Source organism: Puma concolor, chromosome C1 (genome assembly GCF_028749965.1).
Source record: "Puma concolor isolate L17-30 chromosome C1, mPumCon1.1.hap2, whole genome shotgun sequence".
In the NCBI taxonomy this organism is placed as follows: Eukaryota; Metazoa; Chordata; class Mammalia; order Carnivora; family Felidae; genus Puma; species Puma concolor.
The window spans coordinates 64,374,494-64,388,147 of NC_141674.1; the positions used below are offsets into that span (position 1 = coordinate 64,374,494).

General features: G+C 36.9%; 1 long non-coding RNA gene across 2 annotated transcripts in view; it reads right to left on the reverse strand.

Annotated features, from left to right (window-relative positions):
* Nucleotides 1-702: 702 nt before the first annotated feature.
* The window catches only part of LOC147578110 (uncharacterized), a 164,290-nt gene continuing 151,338 nt past the window's right edge, over nucleotides 703-13,654 (reverse strand). For both annotated transcript variants that reach the window (XR_015254807.1, XR_015254806.1), the window contains 2 exons: nucleotides 2,859-2,921; nucleotides 703-1,233 (listed from right to left, as the gene is read on the reverse strand). This is a non-coding gene — a long non-coding RNA (uncharacterized LOC147578110). The remainder of the gene's footprint in view (nucleotides 1,234-2,858; nucleotides 2,922-13,654) is intronic.

Sequence of the window (13,654 nt, forward strand, 5' to 3'; positions counted from 1 at the left end):
GAGAGTATTTGTCATTGAAAGAGAAAAAGCAAGGCTGGGGTTGGGGGAGAAGATGTTCAATATACTCAGTACTCAAGGCAGAAAGGTTAGGTCTAGGCTACTATCGCGAACAATGACAAGAGAAAATGTTGGTCAGCTTCCAGAATGAGTTTTTTCCACATTAACTATCTAATGCTGAGGTATATTTCCTTTCTTGCTGTATCAGACCTGTTAGCAAGTTGGGTTAGTACATAAGCTGCTTAAAATACAAAAGTCTTCAGGGGCGCCTGGGTGGCGCAGTCGGTTAAGCGTCCGACTTCAGCCAGGTCACGATCTCGCGGTCCGTGAGTTCGAGCCCCGCGTCAGGCTCTGGGCTGATGGCTCGGAGCCTGGAGCCTGTTTCCGCTTCTGTGTCTCCCTCTCTCTCTGCCCCTCCCCCGTTCATGCTCTGTGTCTCTCTCTGTCCCAAAAATAAATAAACGTTGAAAAAAAAAAAATACAAAAGTCTTCATTCTTAACTCTCTTCCTCCTTCATTACATCCCTTCCTTTCCTCCTCCGCTCCTCCCTGATTTTCTTTCTAGAAAATTCGACACTCTTGAAGTTGAACATTATATGTAGATAGTTTCTCATTTTACAGATCAACTTACAGTACTTTACCAAGCTCTGTAGGTGACCCCTATTTGGATATGATCTTAAAATGAAAGTCTTCTTTGGGAATAAAGTAGTAATAACTTATATGCCATGTTTATTATAGGGCTGTATACCTCATTCAATATCCTCAAATACTCTGTGAGGTACGTAATGTTACTGTCACCATATCACATATAAGGAAACAGGAGGACATAGAGGCTAAGTAGCTTGTCCAAGGTTGCATAGCTGGTGATGAAATGAGGTTTTGAGCTCAGGCAATTTGACCCAAAGTCCATACCTCATTGGGGCAGGCTAATCGATGTAAACAACAACCCCAAAATTTCAGTAGCTTAAGAGAATAAGGTTTGTTTAGATGCTCCTCTCCAAACAGCTTGTCTCTGAGGATGATTCAGTGACCCAGGCTTCTCCCATCATGTAGCTTTGCCCTCCTCTGCATTCTTGGAAACCTCTCCATTTGGCCTGCTAATGGTGAAAGAGTATGGTGGATTCTGTGTTGGAGGGTTTTGTGGACAAGTCCACAAGTATGCAACACTCCATCCATATTCCACTGGGTAGTTTCAGTCACGTGGCCTGGTAGAGGTGGACAGTGTTGTCTGATGTGCCTGGGAGGAAAAGGAACAGAGTTTGATGAATATGTAGCAGTCTCTGGCATAGTATTCTTAGTCATGATGACATATAGCCTAAAAAAAATTACTCAGTTTTGTGCAACTGTATGGATGAATTATGTTGATAATCCTTATTAAGAACACCTAAGAAAAATTTCTCTTTAAATGGATGTCAGTATCCATGCCTCAAACAAAATAAACTAGGGAATATTGTTCTAGGTCCTATAATGCCAAAAAGAGAGGAAATGATTTCCCTTACCCAAAAAAATAAAGACAGAAATTAATATGCTAGAAATACTTTCAAGTGACTTAACTCTACCAACAGTAGAAGTAACATGACTTTTAATGTCTTCATGATCTTTGGTTAACATAAGATAGATCTATCCTTGCCTCTGATCAACCAATATTGTGTGTATGCCTCTTTCCTTCCCGTGTAAGATGTTGCAAAAATTAAGTTCCCTTTTCAACTTCCCTTTGGTCTTCAGGTCTATGCAATGTTGCGATGATTTTTTTAATTTTTTTTTTCAACGTTTATTTATTTTTGGGACAGAGAGAGACAGAGCATGAATGGGAGAGGGGCAGAGAGAGAGGGAGACACAGAATCGGAAACAGGCTCCAGGCTCTGAGCCATCAGCCCAGAGCCCGACGCGGGGCTCAAACTCACGGACCGCGAGATCATGACCTGGCTGAAGTCGGACGCTTAACCGACTGCGCCACCCAGGCGCCCCGCGATGATTTTTTTAAAGTAAAAAATGAAACTGGCGGTTCTCATATCTGAAAATAACAAATTTCTCTCTTGCACACCCCTCCCTTTCCCTATGCACATTGGCATATGAGCTTGTTCAGGGAAAAGGGACTTAATATGCCATATTTGGTTGTCCATACCAAAATGACATAAAGTATATTCCCCTGGAGAGAGGCCCTTCATACTTTTTTCTCTTTAGCTCCCAACATTTTTCTTCCCCTCTTAATACTTTCTATTTTTGCACATTATTTTCTTTAAGCTATCTAGAAATTCTTTTCCCTTAATGCAAACAGAATTTCACATCCTAAAATTCTTTCTCACCTAATAGGAAACTATTTGCTGTCTTGGGAAAAATGCTTTGCATGTTAGCATATAAATTTTCTTAGTTTGTCCATTGAGAGAGATTAGTTGAGACTCTAAAAACAAAATAATTAGAGAAGAGAAGCAGCCAGTGTTTGCCTTCTTCCAGATCAATGTGAAATTCCTTTTAAGGACAAAAAAAACTATAGCATCTGGTTGATGAATGACATAGGTTGGACATTCTGTTTAAGGGCTGTAACTGGTGATAATATCTGCAGGTGCTTTACAGGATTAAATTGAGGTTTACTACCCCTGAACCCATGCCTAAAATTGTTGAGTAATACAAATATGCAGTGTGTGTACACCAGCAGCCTCTTACACCATGCATTGTTGAGAGTTCTTGCATCTATCATTGTAAAACTTTGCAAACATACTATTTCTATGCTTATGAAGTCACTTAAAAATCTATGTAATCTTCCAAAATAATTTTCCTCCACATGCCTACATTTCCCCAGAAGTGTAACAGATACAATTCAATTCACTTAGAATGGTTTTCCATCTTCAGTGCCAGTCTTACCTCAAATTAAAATGGCTTGTCCAAGACATATTTTGGTGACGCTGATTATAGTGGTTTTCATCTCTAGTAAAAAAAAGAAAAAGGACATACTCTATAATGTTTGATAGATAAAAGGGCATTAATGTTGGATGAGGACATTAATGTCATGCAAATGGATCTGTGGATCATGCAGAGCTGTGAGTGGCTGTTCAATATGGAACGATATAAAAAGAAAAAAAGCATTCAACAACACAAACATATGGGTTCAATAAAACCAAATGAAATCTGACAGGAACAAATGTAAAGCAGGGCACTTAGGTTCAGAAAAGACAAGAGCATGACTTTACAGCAGTACTCATGAAAAATATTTGGAGGTTTTAGAACACTCTAATATGATACATAGCAATTTAAAAGGTCACTGTGCCCTAAGATGCATAGAAAAGTCCAAGAAGAGATAGCAAGGTTCAGAATTGATCAGACCAGTTCTGGAAGTATTTTTAAAACTTGTTTTAATCCTTAATAAGAAATTGCAAGCATTTCCCCAATGTCATTAAATTATCTTAAAACACTTTTAATAGCTATATTGTGCCATAATCTATTTAACCATTCCCCCATTGCCATTTTTTTTCTATACGAACAGGTTTATTCAAGAGTTTTTGGGCACTTCTCTGATTTTTTTTTTCTTCTAGTGTACCAATGTACTGAGGTGCCTGCTTCCTCGCACCCTTGCCAGAATTTTGTGTTGTTTCTTCCATCTTTGCCAATTTCACATATGCCAAAAATGGTATCTTGCTTTAATTGGCATCCAGTTGATTACTATGGAAATTAAACATTTTTGCATATTTTTTGGAAATTTATATTTCTTCTTTCATGAGTTAGTTCTTCCAATATATTGCCCATTATTTATGGCAGTGGGAGTCACAATACTTTAAAGATACAGAAAAATGAGAATTTGTTCAAAAGAAAGGGAACAAGTTAAGAGCAACCAGGATCACGAGAGAACTGGAAGTCATGTTGCACCAGCGACTGGAAACAGCTAGCTTGGTGGAAGTTTTCAGGAAGAACAAAATTCAAACATTTGAAAGGCATTAATTCAGGTATAAAATTCATTTTAAAATGAGTCAAATTGCAGATTTTATCTCAGAAGGACATTCAGAAAAAAATCCAGAATTAGAGTGTAGGTTTTTAGAATGAGTAAATTTGTAGAAAGTTTTCACAGACCAAGACCACCTACTTGTTCAGTATTTTATGTAATTAGACAGAAAGTGGAACTCCTTTGCCCCCAAGGTCTCCTCCAAAGCACATGTTCTGTCAAATGGAATGCAACTCCATGTGGGAAAGCAAGATTTGACATGAGCGCTCTTAAAAAAATTAGCCTAAAATGGTTGTGCTATGGGGGCTCCTTGCCTTAGCAGCAGCATATTCACATACCATCTCTTAAAACAAGTTATTTCTAATAATGGCAAATGTCCCCAAATTCATGTTCCTAAACTTTGCTGGTAGGTGCCCACAAGTACACGCCACAACCCCCAACCCCAACTCTACCACTGTTTATTGCTGACTTCATTCTTGAAATGCTTCACAAAGACCTGTAACTTCCTTCGCTTCCCAGTGGGGGAAATTGTTCACATTTCACACATTCATATTTTTATATACTTGCTATTGTGCTATGTCTTTGAAATGTAATGACTCAAGAAAATTACTTTTGATATCATGGCATTCCTCATGTTGGTAATTTATGATAATAGATGTCACTGTAGATTTAAGAGTCATTTATATTGTCCACCTTTTCCTATTTCTGCTAGATTAAATAAATTCTTCATACCGAGTTTTGCCACATTTTTCAGGTTTCTAGTCTGTATCACTCACTTTCAGTATATTTATAATCCTTTTATCTGGTCTTTGTAGTTTCAAAAATGGTGCCTTGGATATTTTATGTTTTGAGCAATCAATGCCCTTTTCAAATTGCCCTCTTAAGGTTTTTGTAAAATAATATTCTCTATAATATAACTTTAAATTACCTATCTTTTTCTTTACTAGACCTAATCCAAGAAGACTAATTGAACATTAAACATTTTAATCATCCCACACTGTCAAACCTGTCTTCTCATTATTGAGAATTGGATGGGCCATGAGCTTAATTGTGTTCCTGGCAATGTAAGTAGACTGGAAGCTTCATAATATGATTAGTATATAACTATAGAATTAGTCCTGGTATTTATTAATACTACACAAATATACATTGAATATAACCAAATGCATGGTGCTTCATTAGTGCTTTGGAGAATACAGAGATGAGTAGGCTGTAGTACTTATCTTTATGAAGTTTACCAAAAAATAGAAGAATAAATCAAAATTCCAAATAACCAAGATAACCCAAAACAAGTTAATGGCCACAAAAATGATGCAAATGAGAATGTTGCATATGATACGGAAGTAAAAGAAGTATAAGGAAATGATTCAAATATAAAAATTGTCATTACATTATATGTGCAAGTAATGTTCAGATATACCTACAGGGTGATTCTTACTCTTAGGATGACCCAACACACAGTGAATCTCAGGAAGTGCATCTTGAACTTCTATTAGCAATGCCTTATAGAAATGGTTAATACAGGAGACAGCCACCAAGACAAAAAGATGCTTTCATCTAACACAACATGAGGCTTCCTGACAGAAGTATCTTATAGAAGAGCAATGTTTACTTGAAAATTTAGGAGTTATTCAAAATGCTAAAAACTCTTCTATCTGCTCTGAAATCTGCTAGGGGACCCCAGGGTTCAGTCAAGGTACTATTTAAAAAAAATTTTTTTTTTAACGTTTATTTATTTTTGAGACAGAGAGAGACAGAGCATGAACGGGGGAGGGTCAGAGAGAGAGGGAGACACAGAATCTGAAACAGGCTCCAGGCTCTGAGCGGTCAGCACAGAGCCCGACGCGGGGCTTGAACTCACGGAGTGTGAGATCGTGACCTGAGCCGAAGTCGGCCTCTTAACCGACTGAGCCACCCAGGCGCCCCAAGGTACTATTTTTAAATGTATTCATTGAACAAACAATACCTTTCAAAGACATTTCAAAGTAAGCTGTGAGTTAAAATAGCATAGGATGTGGAACCAATGTAAGTGTAAATATGGATTCGTTTTATCCCTTTTATCCGTATAGATCAATTAGTCTTGTATTATTATTCTTGATATGCATTCACTCTCCGCTTTAGTAGTTACCATGAATGTGAATTACCCTGATTAGGTTTTTTTTCTTATGATGGTTTCATCTATACTTATCTACTGAGCTTAAATGAAAATTTTCTAATGTAATGATAGCTATATGCATATAACTGGAGACTTAAGCAGGGCTAAGAAACACACTGAGAAAGTAAAAATCATAATATGCACCTGTCCTGACTTTCACTTGCTATCTACAACTTCCAAAGAAAATCTAATAGAGGAGTCACACTTATGTGGTTAAGTGGCTTTTGTGACCTGAATAACCTACTTCTGTCTTCCTGGAAGTGACTAATCCTGTGTGGTAGGTGAGTTATTCTGAGTGGAGAATGAGTAAAGAGAGAGGAGATAGCTAGTTGTAAGATTATTATCTTCCTTGTCTCTTCTCAGTCTCTGCTGAAATCTTATGTTCCTTCCAAAAGGTTCTTCTTCTACATTATATATTAAGTTGAAAAGGCTACCCAATGATCTCATGAGCTATGGTTATTGAGTCCAGAAAGAGATCCACATATGCTTGGTCAATTGATTTTCATAAGGATGCCAAAGTTATCCAATGGAAAAAGAATAGTCTTTTCAACATATGGTGCTGAAACAACTGAGTATCTATATGGAAAAAGATAATAATAATAATTTTAACTCTTACCTCACATATAGAAAAATTGACCTGAGATGTATGATTGATCTAAGTATAAAAGAACAATAAAAATTCTAGAACAAAACAAAGTATAAAATCTTCATCACTTTGAATTAGACAAAAATTCCCTAGGATACAAAAAGCAAAAATCATTTTAAAAGAAAAATACTATAAAGAAGGAATTTAATGAATTAAAAATGTTTTGGAGGATACTGTTAAGGAAATGAAAATACAACCCACAGACAGAAGAAAATATTTGTAATATGCATAGCTGACAAAGGATTTGTATCCTGAAGATATAAAGAACTTTTACAACTCAATAAGATAAACATCTCAATTTAAAATGGGCAATTTGAACATATGCTTCACAAAGGAAGATACATAAATGGCGAATAAGCACATGAAAAGATGCTGATCATCACAGTGAACAGGAAATATAAATTAAAACAGGCATAAGGGATTCACTGGGTGGAAAAATTCAACACAGTCCCTGCCTTTATGAAGTTTACAGTATAACAATGGGATAGTGCTGGGAAAGGAAAAAATACAGGTCATTTGGAGGTGATGACAGAGGAGATCCTTACACAGACAGGTTGGACAAGGGAATTATCAAGGCAGGCTTCCTGGTGAAAGTGAATTTAAGCTGAGATCAGAGGATCAGTGGAAGCAGATTGAGCAAAGGACGTATGAAGTAGATAAGCATGGACAGGGAACAGTATAATATAGAAAATCATGAAAAGAGGAAGCACGACAAGTTCAAAAATCTAGATGTTTACTTACTATGGCTGCCTTGAGAAAAACAATAAGGTGAGAAGTGGAAAGTGGTGGTTAGAGATAAATAAGCAACTTAATAAGTCTTACAGGCTATCATAAGGATTTTTATTATAAGGGCAATCCATGGAAAACATAGAAAGGTTTTAAACAAAGACAGATATCTGACTTGCTTTTTTAAAAAAAAGTTTTTTAATGTTTTTTTATTTACTTTTGAGACAGAGAGAGATAGAGCATGAGCAGCAGAAGGGCAGAGAGAGGAAGACACAGAATCTGAAGCAGGCTCCAGGCTCTGAGCTGCCAGGACAGAGCCCGACGCAGGGCTTGAACTCACAGACTCGAGATCATGACCTGAGCCAAAGTCAGCCCGCTTAACCGACTGAGCCACCCAGGCACCCCTGACTTGCTTTTTAAAAGGATTGCAGAGAAAAGAGGAAAATCAAGAATAATTCACCAATTAACTTCAACAGTTGAGCAGATATCAATACCACTATTTATGATAGGAAATACAGTAGAAGAAGCTATTAGAGATTGAATCCTAGACATAATCAGTTTGAGGTATGTATAGGACATTGAAATGAAGTTTTACATATGAAGCTCAGGAGAAAGGTCTAGTCTAGAGATACAAATTTGGGAGTCATCCGTATAATAGAGAATAGGATGTGATAAGTGCTATGATAAGAATATGTATAGAATATTATAAAGGCCTAAAGACCATCTGTATTAATTATCTGTTGCTGTGTTACAAATTATCACAAACTCAATTACTTCAAACAACACACATTTATTATATCACAATTTCTGTGAGTCAGGAATATATGCTTGGCTTATCTGGTACCTCTTCTTTAGAGTTTCTCACAAAGCTGCAATCAAGTCTTGACTACGACATATACCTCTTCTGAACGTTCAGCTGGGGAAGGATATACTTCCAAGTTCATGTGGTTGTTGGCTAGATTCAGTTGCTTGATGGCTGTAAGCTGGAGGCTGTTCTTAGTCCCTTGTCATGTGGGCCTCTCTATAGGGCAGCTCACCAACATGGCAGCTTGCTTTATCAAAGCCGCCAAAAAAGAGAGTCTGCTATCAAAAGTTATAATCTCTTCTAATTTAATCATGGACATGACATCACCTCAATGTTGAGGTATTCTATTGGTTAGAAGCAAGTTCCCAAAGCCATGAATACCAATAGTCAGGATCATTACAGAGTACCCACAAGCTATCTACCTCTCCATCTCTACCTAGAAGAGGTAAAAAAAAAAAAAAAAAGCTTCTACATGAAAGTGACACATAAACATGAGAGAAGATATGTGAATTCTACATAGTTAGTATAAAAAAGAAAGGGCAGATTGATGATGCCTCAATTTCTCATCTTGATATCGATTAGCCAAAAATTTCCATATTTTTCTATGTCAGGATTGTTCATGGATCAAATGACCGAAATACAGAAAGTTGTACTAAATCTAGTATAAAACTGAAAGAATCAGGGAGCCTGGGTTGCTCAGTTGGTTCAGTGTCCAGCTTCGGCTCAGGTCATGATCTCACAGTTCGTGAGTTTGAGCCCCGTGTCCAGCTCTGTGCTGACAGCTCAGAGCCTGGAGCCTGCTTCAGATTCTGTGTCTCCTTCTCTCTCTGCCCCTCTCCCGCTCATGTTCTGTCTCTCTCTCTGTCAAAAATAAATAAACATTAAAAAGAAAGAAAGAATACAGCCAAAAATAATCCCATGGATTTGCCTTTACCAAACAACAACAACAACAAAAACAAAAACAAACAAACAAAAAAAAACAGAAGAGGAAAGCTTTTAAGAAGTTATCGTGTTAACACATGTACAGAATGGAGAAAAGATCGTTACATATTTAGAATGGAGTTCTGGTAGTAAAAAGCGTAACAGGGTGCATAGGTCTAAATTAAGGAATATTAATTCAGTCATTATCAAGAGTTAGTTAAGGGAGTAAAATCTGTTTCTAAGTATACATTGTTATTTGGCTTCCCAAACTGGAACAAATACATTGGGAACTGAGAATCCCAGACACATTGGCACTGGATAGATTCTGAGATGCTGGAAGGAGGACAGAAACATGAGAAATGCAGTCAAGTTTTTAAAATTGATGTGATGTTAGGAATACTGTTTCCAGAAATGCATGAGCCACAGGCTAGAAAAAAAGAAAAAGAAAAAAAAAGCTGAAATCGCAGTTTAAATTAGGGTGAAGCATGCATCACAAACATTAAGTGTATAGAGGAGAAATTACAAGATCTCACAAAAAGACAAAAAACTTTTGTATTTGATATTCTGAATGAACAATGTTTATTGGGTAATCATTTATAATTTACTCATTTAATATATATTTATTAGGTGACAGTTGAAAATTTAAGTAAAAACAGTTTGGAACTTTTTTTTTTTAATTTTTTTTTCAACGTTTTTTATTTATTTTTGGGACAGAGAGAGACAGAGCATGAACGGGGGAGGGGCAGAAAGAGAGGGAGACACAGAAGCGGAAACAGGCTCCAGGCTCCGAGCCATCAGCCCAGAGCCTGACGCGGGGCTCGAACTCACGGACCGCGAGATCGTGACCTGGCTGAAGTCGGACGCTTAACCGACTGCGCCACCCAGGCGCCCCTGGAACTTTTTTTTAAGTGGGAAACTATAATATTTCAAATTAACACTCAGGCCTGGTGCTAGGTTATCTCTCACAGCTGGAATGTGGCAAAGGAATAGAGAAAAAATAAAATAAAGAGCTTTCTGATCTATACCACCTATAGCTAAAATGAAGTTGATATTTCCTCTCTGGCTCTAATGACAGAAAATATTCTTGACTTGGGGATACAAAGTGACAATTCAGAACCCTTGATAGAAAGAAGAAAGTTAAATTTAGAATATATTCTAACTAATAATTTCAGAAACTTTTTTGATTATGATCTTTCTCAATGGAAAATGTTGGTGAATGATATAACTATGGAGGTGAATAAGAAATAAGATAGCCAACTAAAAGACAAGTAAATAATCTCAGGTGTAATATTGGTTCTCTTATTATACTCTAGATTAATTCGTGGTACCTGTTATTTTCTTTTCCCAACACACATTCTTTTCTTTGTCTTCTTTCTTCATCTAGAAACCACACCATGATCATAAGGGTGAGCCTATAATCCATGATGGGTCAAACTTTGGACCATACCATCTTGCCCATGGTAATTGGTTTGGAATGGGTATCTACCCAAGAAAGGTCAATCAGATCTCATTCCTGTGATTGAAATATAGATTCTGGAAGAAAGGAATTGACTCTTCCCAGTGATATAGCTATGAAAGTAGACCGGTAGCCTATTTGGCCAATAACGATCTTCCCTTCAGTTGGAAAAATGCCCCTGCTGCATAGAAGTGAAGAGACAAAAAGCTAGCTGGTGATATTTTGAACCCTCAAAAAATCATGAATAATGCTTATTCTAGTATGTTTTTCTCAATTATATGAGCAATAAATGCCCCTTTTCTTTTTTGTTTCATAAAAACCATCTAAAACCTGAATTTTACTATTTTATTTGCTGTCAGAAGAATCTAGACTAATAAAATCTACCAACAATATGTTTTGAAAGATACTATCTACTATATTGCACTTATTACATGAAAAGTATTTGTTTTATATTTTTAATAACTGAGAAATTTTACATCTATTCTAAATTTCTAATCACGATGAGAAAACTACAATTATTAATTGAGTGGACAGAGAGAAAGATATTTAATGCTTTGCTAACTTTTGAAAACTAATCAAAGATAAACATAAGGCTTCTGTGAAGTTTTGCAAAATATGACAATGATTTGGGACCTACATGACTATCTTCAGAGTGCCCTAGATTCCAGAGACTCCATTGTGGAAACTATGCTCACAAAGACAAATCTTCCTTATAGTACTTACAACATAATAATGTAACTCATGGCTTGCATGCCGTTCTCCCCTATTAGACATTGAAATTTTTGTAGGTAAGAATAGGGGTACACAGGGGCGCCTGGGTGGCTCAGTTGGTTGAGCGTCTGACTTCAGCTCAGGTCATGGTCTCACAGTCCGTGGGTTCGAGCCCGGCATCTGGCTCTGTGCTGACAACTCAGAGCCTGGAGCCTGCTTTGGATTCTGTGTCTCCCTCCCTCTCTGCCCCTCCCCTGTTCATGCTCTGTCTCTTTCTGTCTCAAAAATAAATAAAAACAAAAGAATAGGGGTACAGAAACTGCTAGATGTTTTCTATATTTATTTTTCCATTTTTTTTCTTTTTTTGTGGTGACAGAGCCTCTAGGTTTTGGCTGGCCATTTGGCCATGCACCTTTGCCAGTGAGTATGGTCAAATTATTAAGTTTTGGTCAATGAGGTGTAAGCCTGAGTGTTGTGTAAGCTTGAGGCTGCAACCTTACAAAATGGCTGATAGTTTTCTGATTTCATTTAAGGAGTGAACATCCTATCCCTCACTGTTTACAGCTAAAAATCCCTAGTCAAAAAAATAAATGAACTATCTGAGATCTTTGAAAAGTAAATATTAGCATTCAGACTGGAGACAGAAACAAAAATGTGAAGAATATTCCATATAGCAGTGGATTCCTTGTTTTTCTCCTTGTATCTCTTGGATTACACTCTAGGTGTCCTAAATCCTAGAACAGTGCATTATGCATGAACAGAAAAATTGCCTCCCAAAATTCCAAAACAGGGAGGTTAAGGCCTGGATTTATGGACACAGCATCAGAAAAGTGTGCTTCTGAGAGCCAGAGTTATGGGAGAAATCACAGGGAGTAAGGAGGTGAGGAAAGGAGTCCCTTAAATCTGTGTATGAAAAGTGGCATCTACAAAAGCCCACAACCTAACATCATACTGAATGGTGAAAGACTGAATGACTTTCTGCCAATGCTTGGCAACAAGGCAAGGATGTCTGCTTTCACCATTCGTATTTGTCACTATACTGGAAGTTCTGTTCAGCATGATAGGGCAAGAAACAGAAATAAAAAGCAAATGATGGGCACAAAAGTCTCCCTATTCCTAGATGACAGAATTTTTTACATAGAAAATCCCAACAAATCTACAAAAAAATTCTAGTCTTAGAGATTTTAGAAAAATTGCAGGAAAAGTGATCAATATACAAAAGCCAATTGTATTGGGATACATTGACAATGAATAATTGGAAACTTAAAAAACTCCATTTATAAATTTATAATAGCTATATGAATAAGAAATATTTAGGCGTAAATTTTGTAGAGACAATACTTTATGGGTCTCTCACATTCCTGATGTCTTTCTTGTAAGCAAGGCACTGGCTGCTCTTTGTTCCAAACTACCCTTTCAACATTTATATAGTTAAAGAAACATAAATAAAAATCTCAACAGGATATTTTTGTGGATCTAGACGAGCTGACTCTAACATGTTATGGAAAAGCAAAGGAAATAAAATAACTTAAATAATTTGAAAACATGAGAACAGAGTTGAAGGACTCAAACCACCCAATTTTAACACTTACTATAGCGCTACAGTAATGAGAACAGTGTGGTAAAAGGATAGAAACATAGATCAATGGAACAGAATTAAGAGTCTAAAAATAAACCCATATAAGTATTTTCAATTGAATTTTGTCCAAGGTACAAAGGCAATTTAATAAGGAAAGGATAGTCATTTCAATCAATGGTGCTGGAACAATTGGACATCACTAAGCAAATCAAAACAAAGAACCTAGATATTCCTCAAGCAAAAGTTAAATTCAAAATAGGTCATAGACTTTAACCAATAAAACTTTTAGAAGAAACTCTATATGATCTTGGATTGAGCAAAGAATTCTTACATATATGACACCAGAAGCACAATCCACAAATGAAAAATTGAAAAATTGGACTTCATAAAAATTGAAAATGTTTAATATGAGAAAAACACTCCTGAGGGAATTGGGGGAAAAAAGAGCTATAGCTAGGGGAAATTTTTTTTTTAACATTTATTCATTTTTGAGAGTGAGACAGAGCATGAGCGGGGGAGGGGCAGAGAGAGAGGGAGACACAGAATCTGAAGCAGGCTCCAGGCTCTGAGCTGTCAGCACAGAGCCTGACGTGGGGCTAGAATTCACGGACCGTGAGATCATGACGTGAGCTGAAGTCGGACACTTAACCGACTGAGCCATCCAGGCACCCCTCAGGAAAAATATTTGGATATCACATATCTAACAAAGGATTTTTACATAAAAC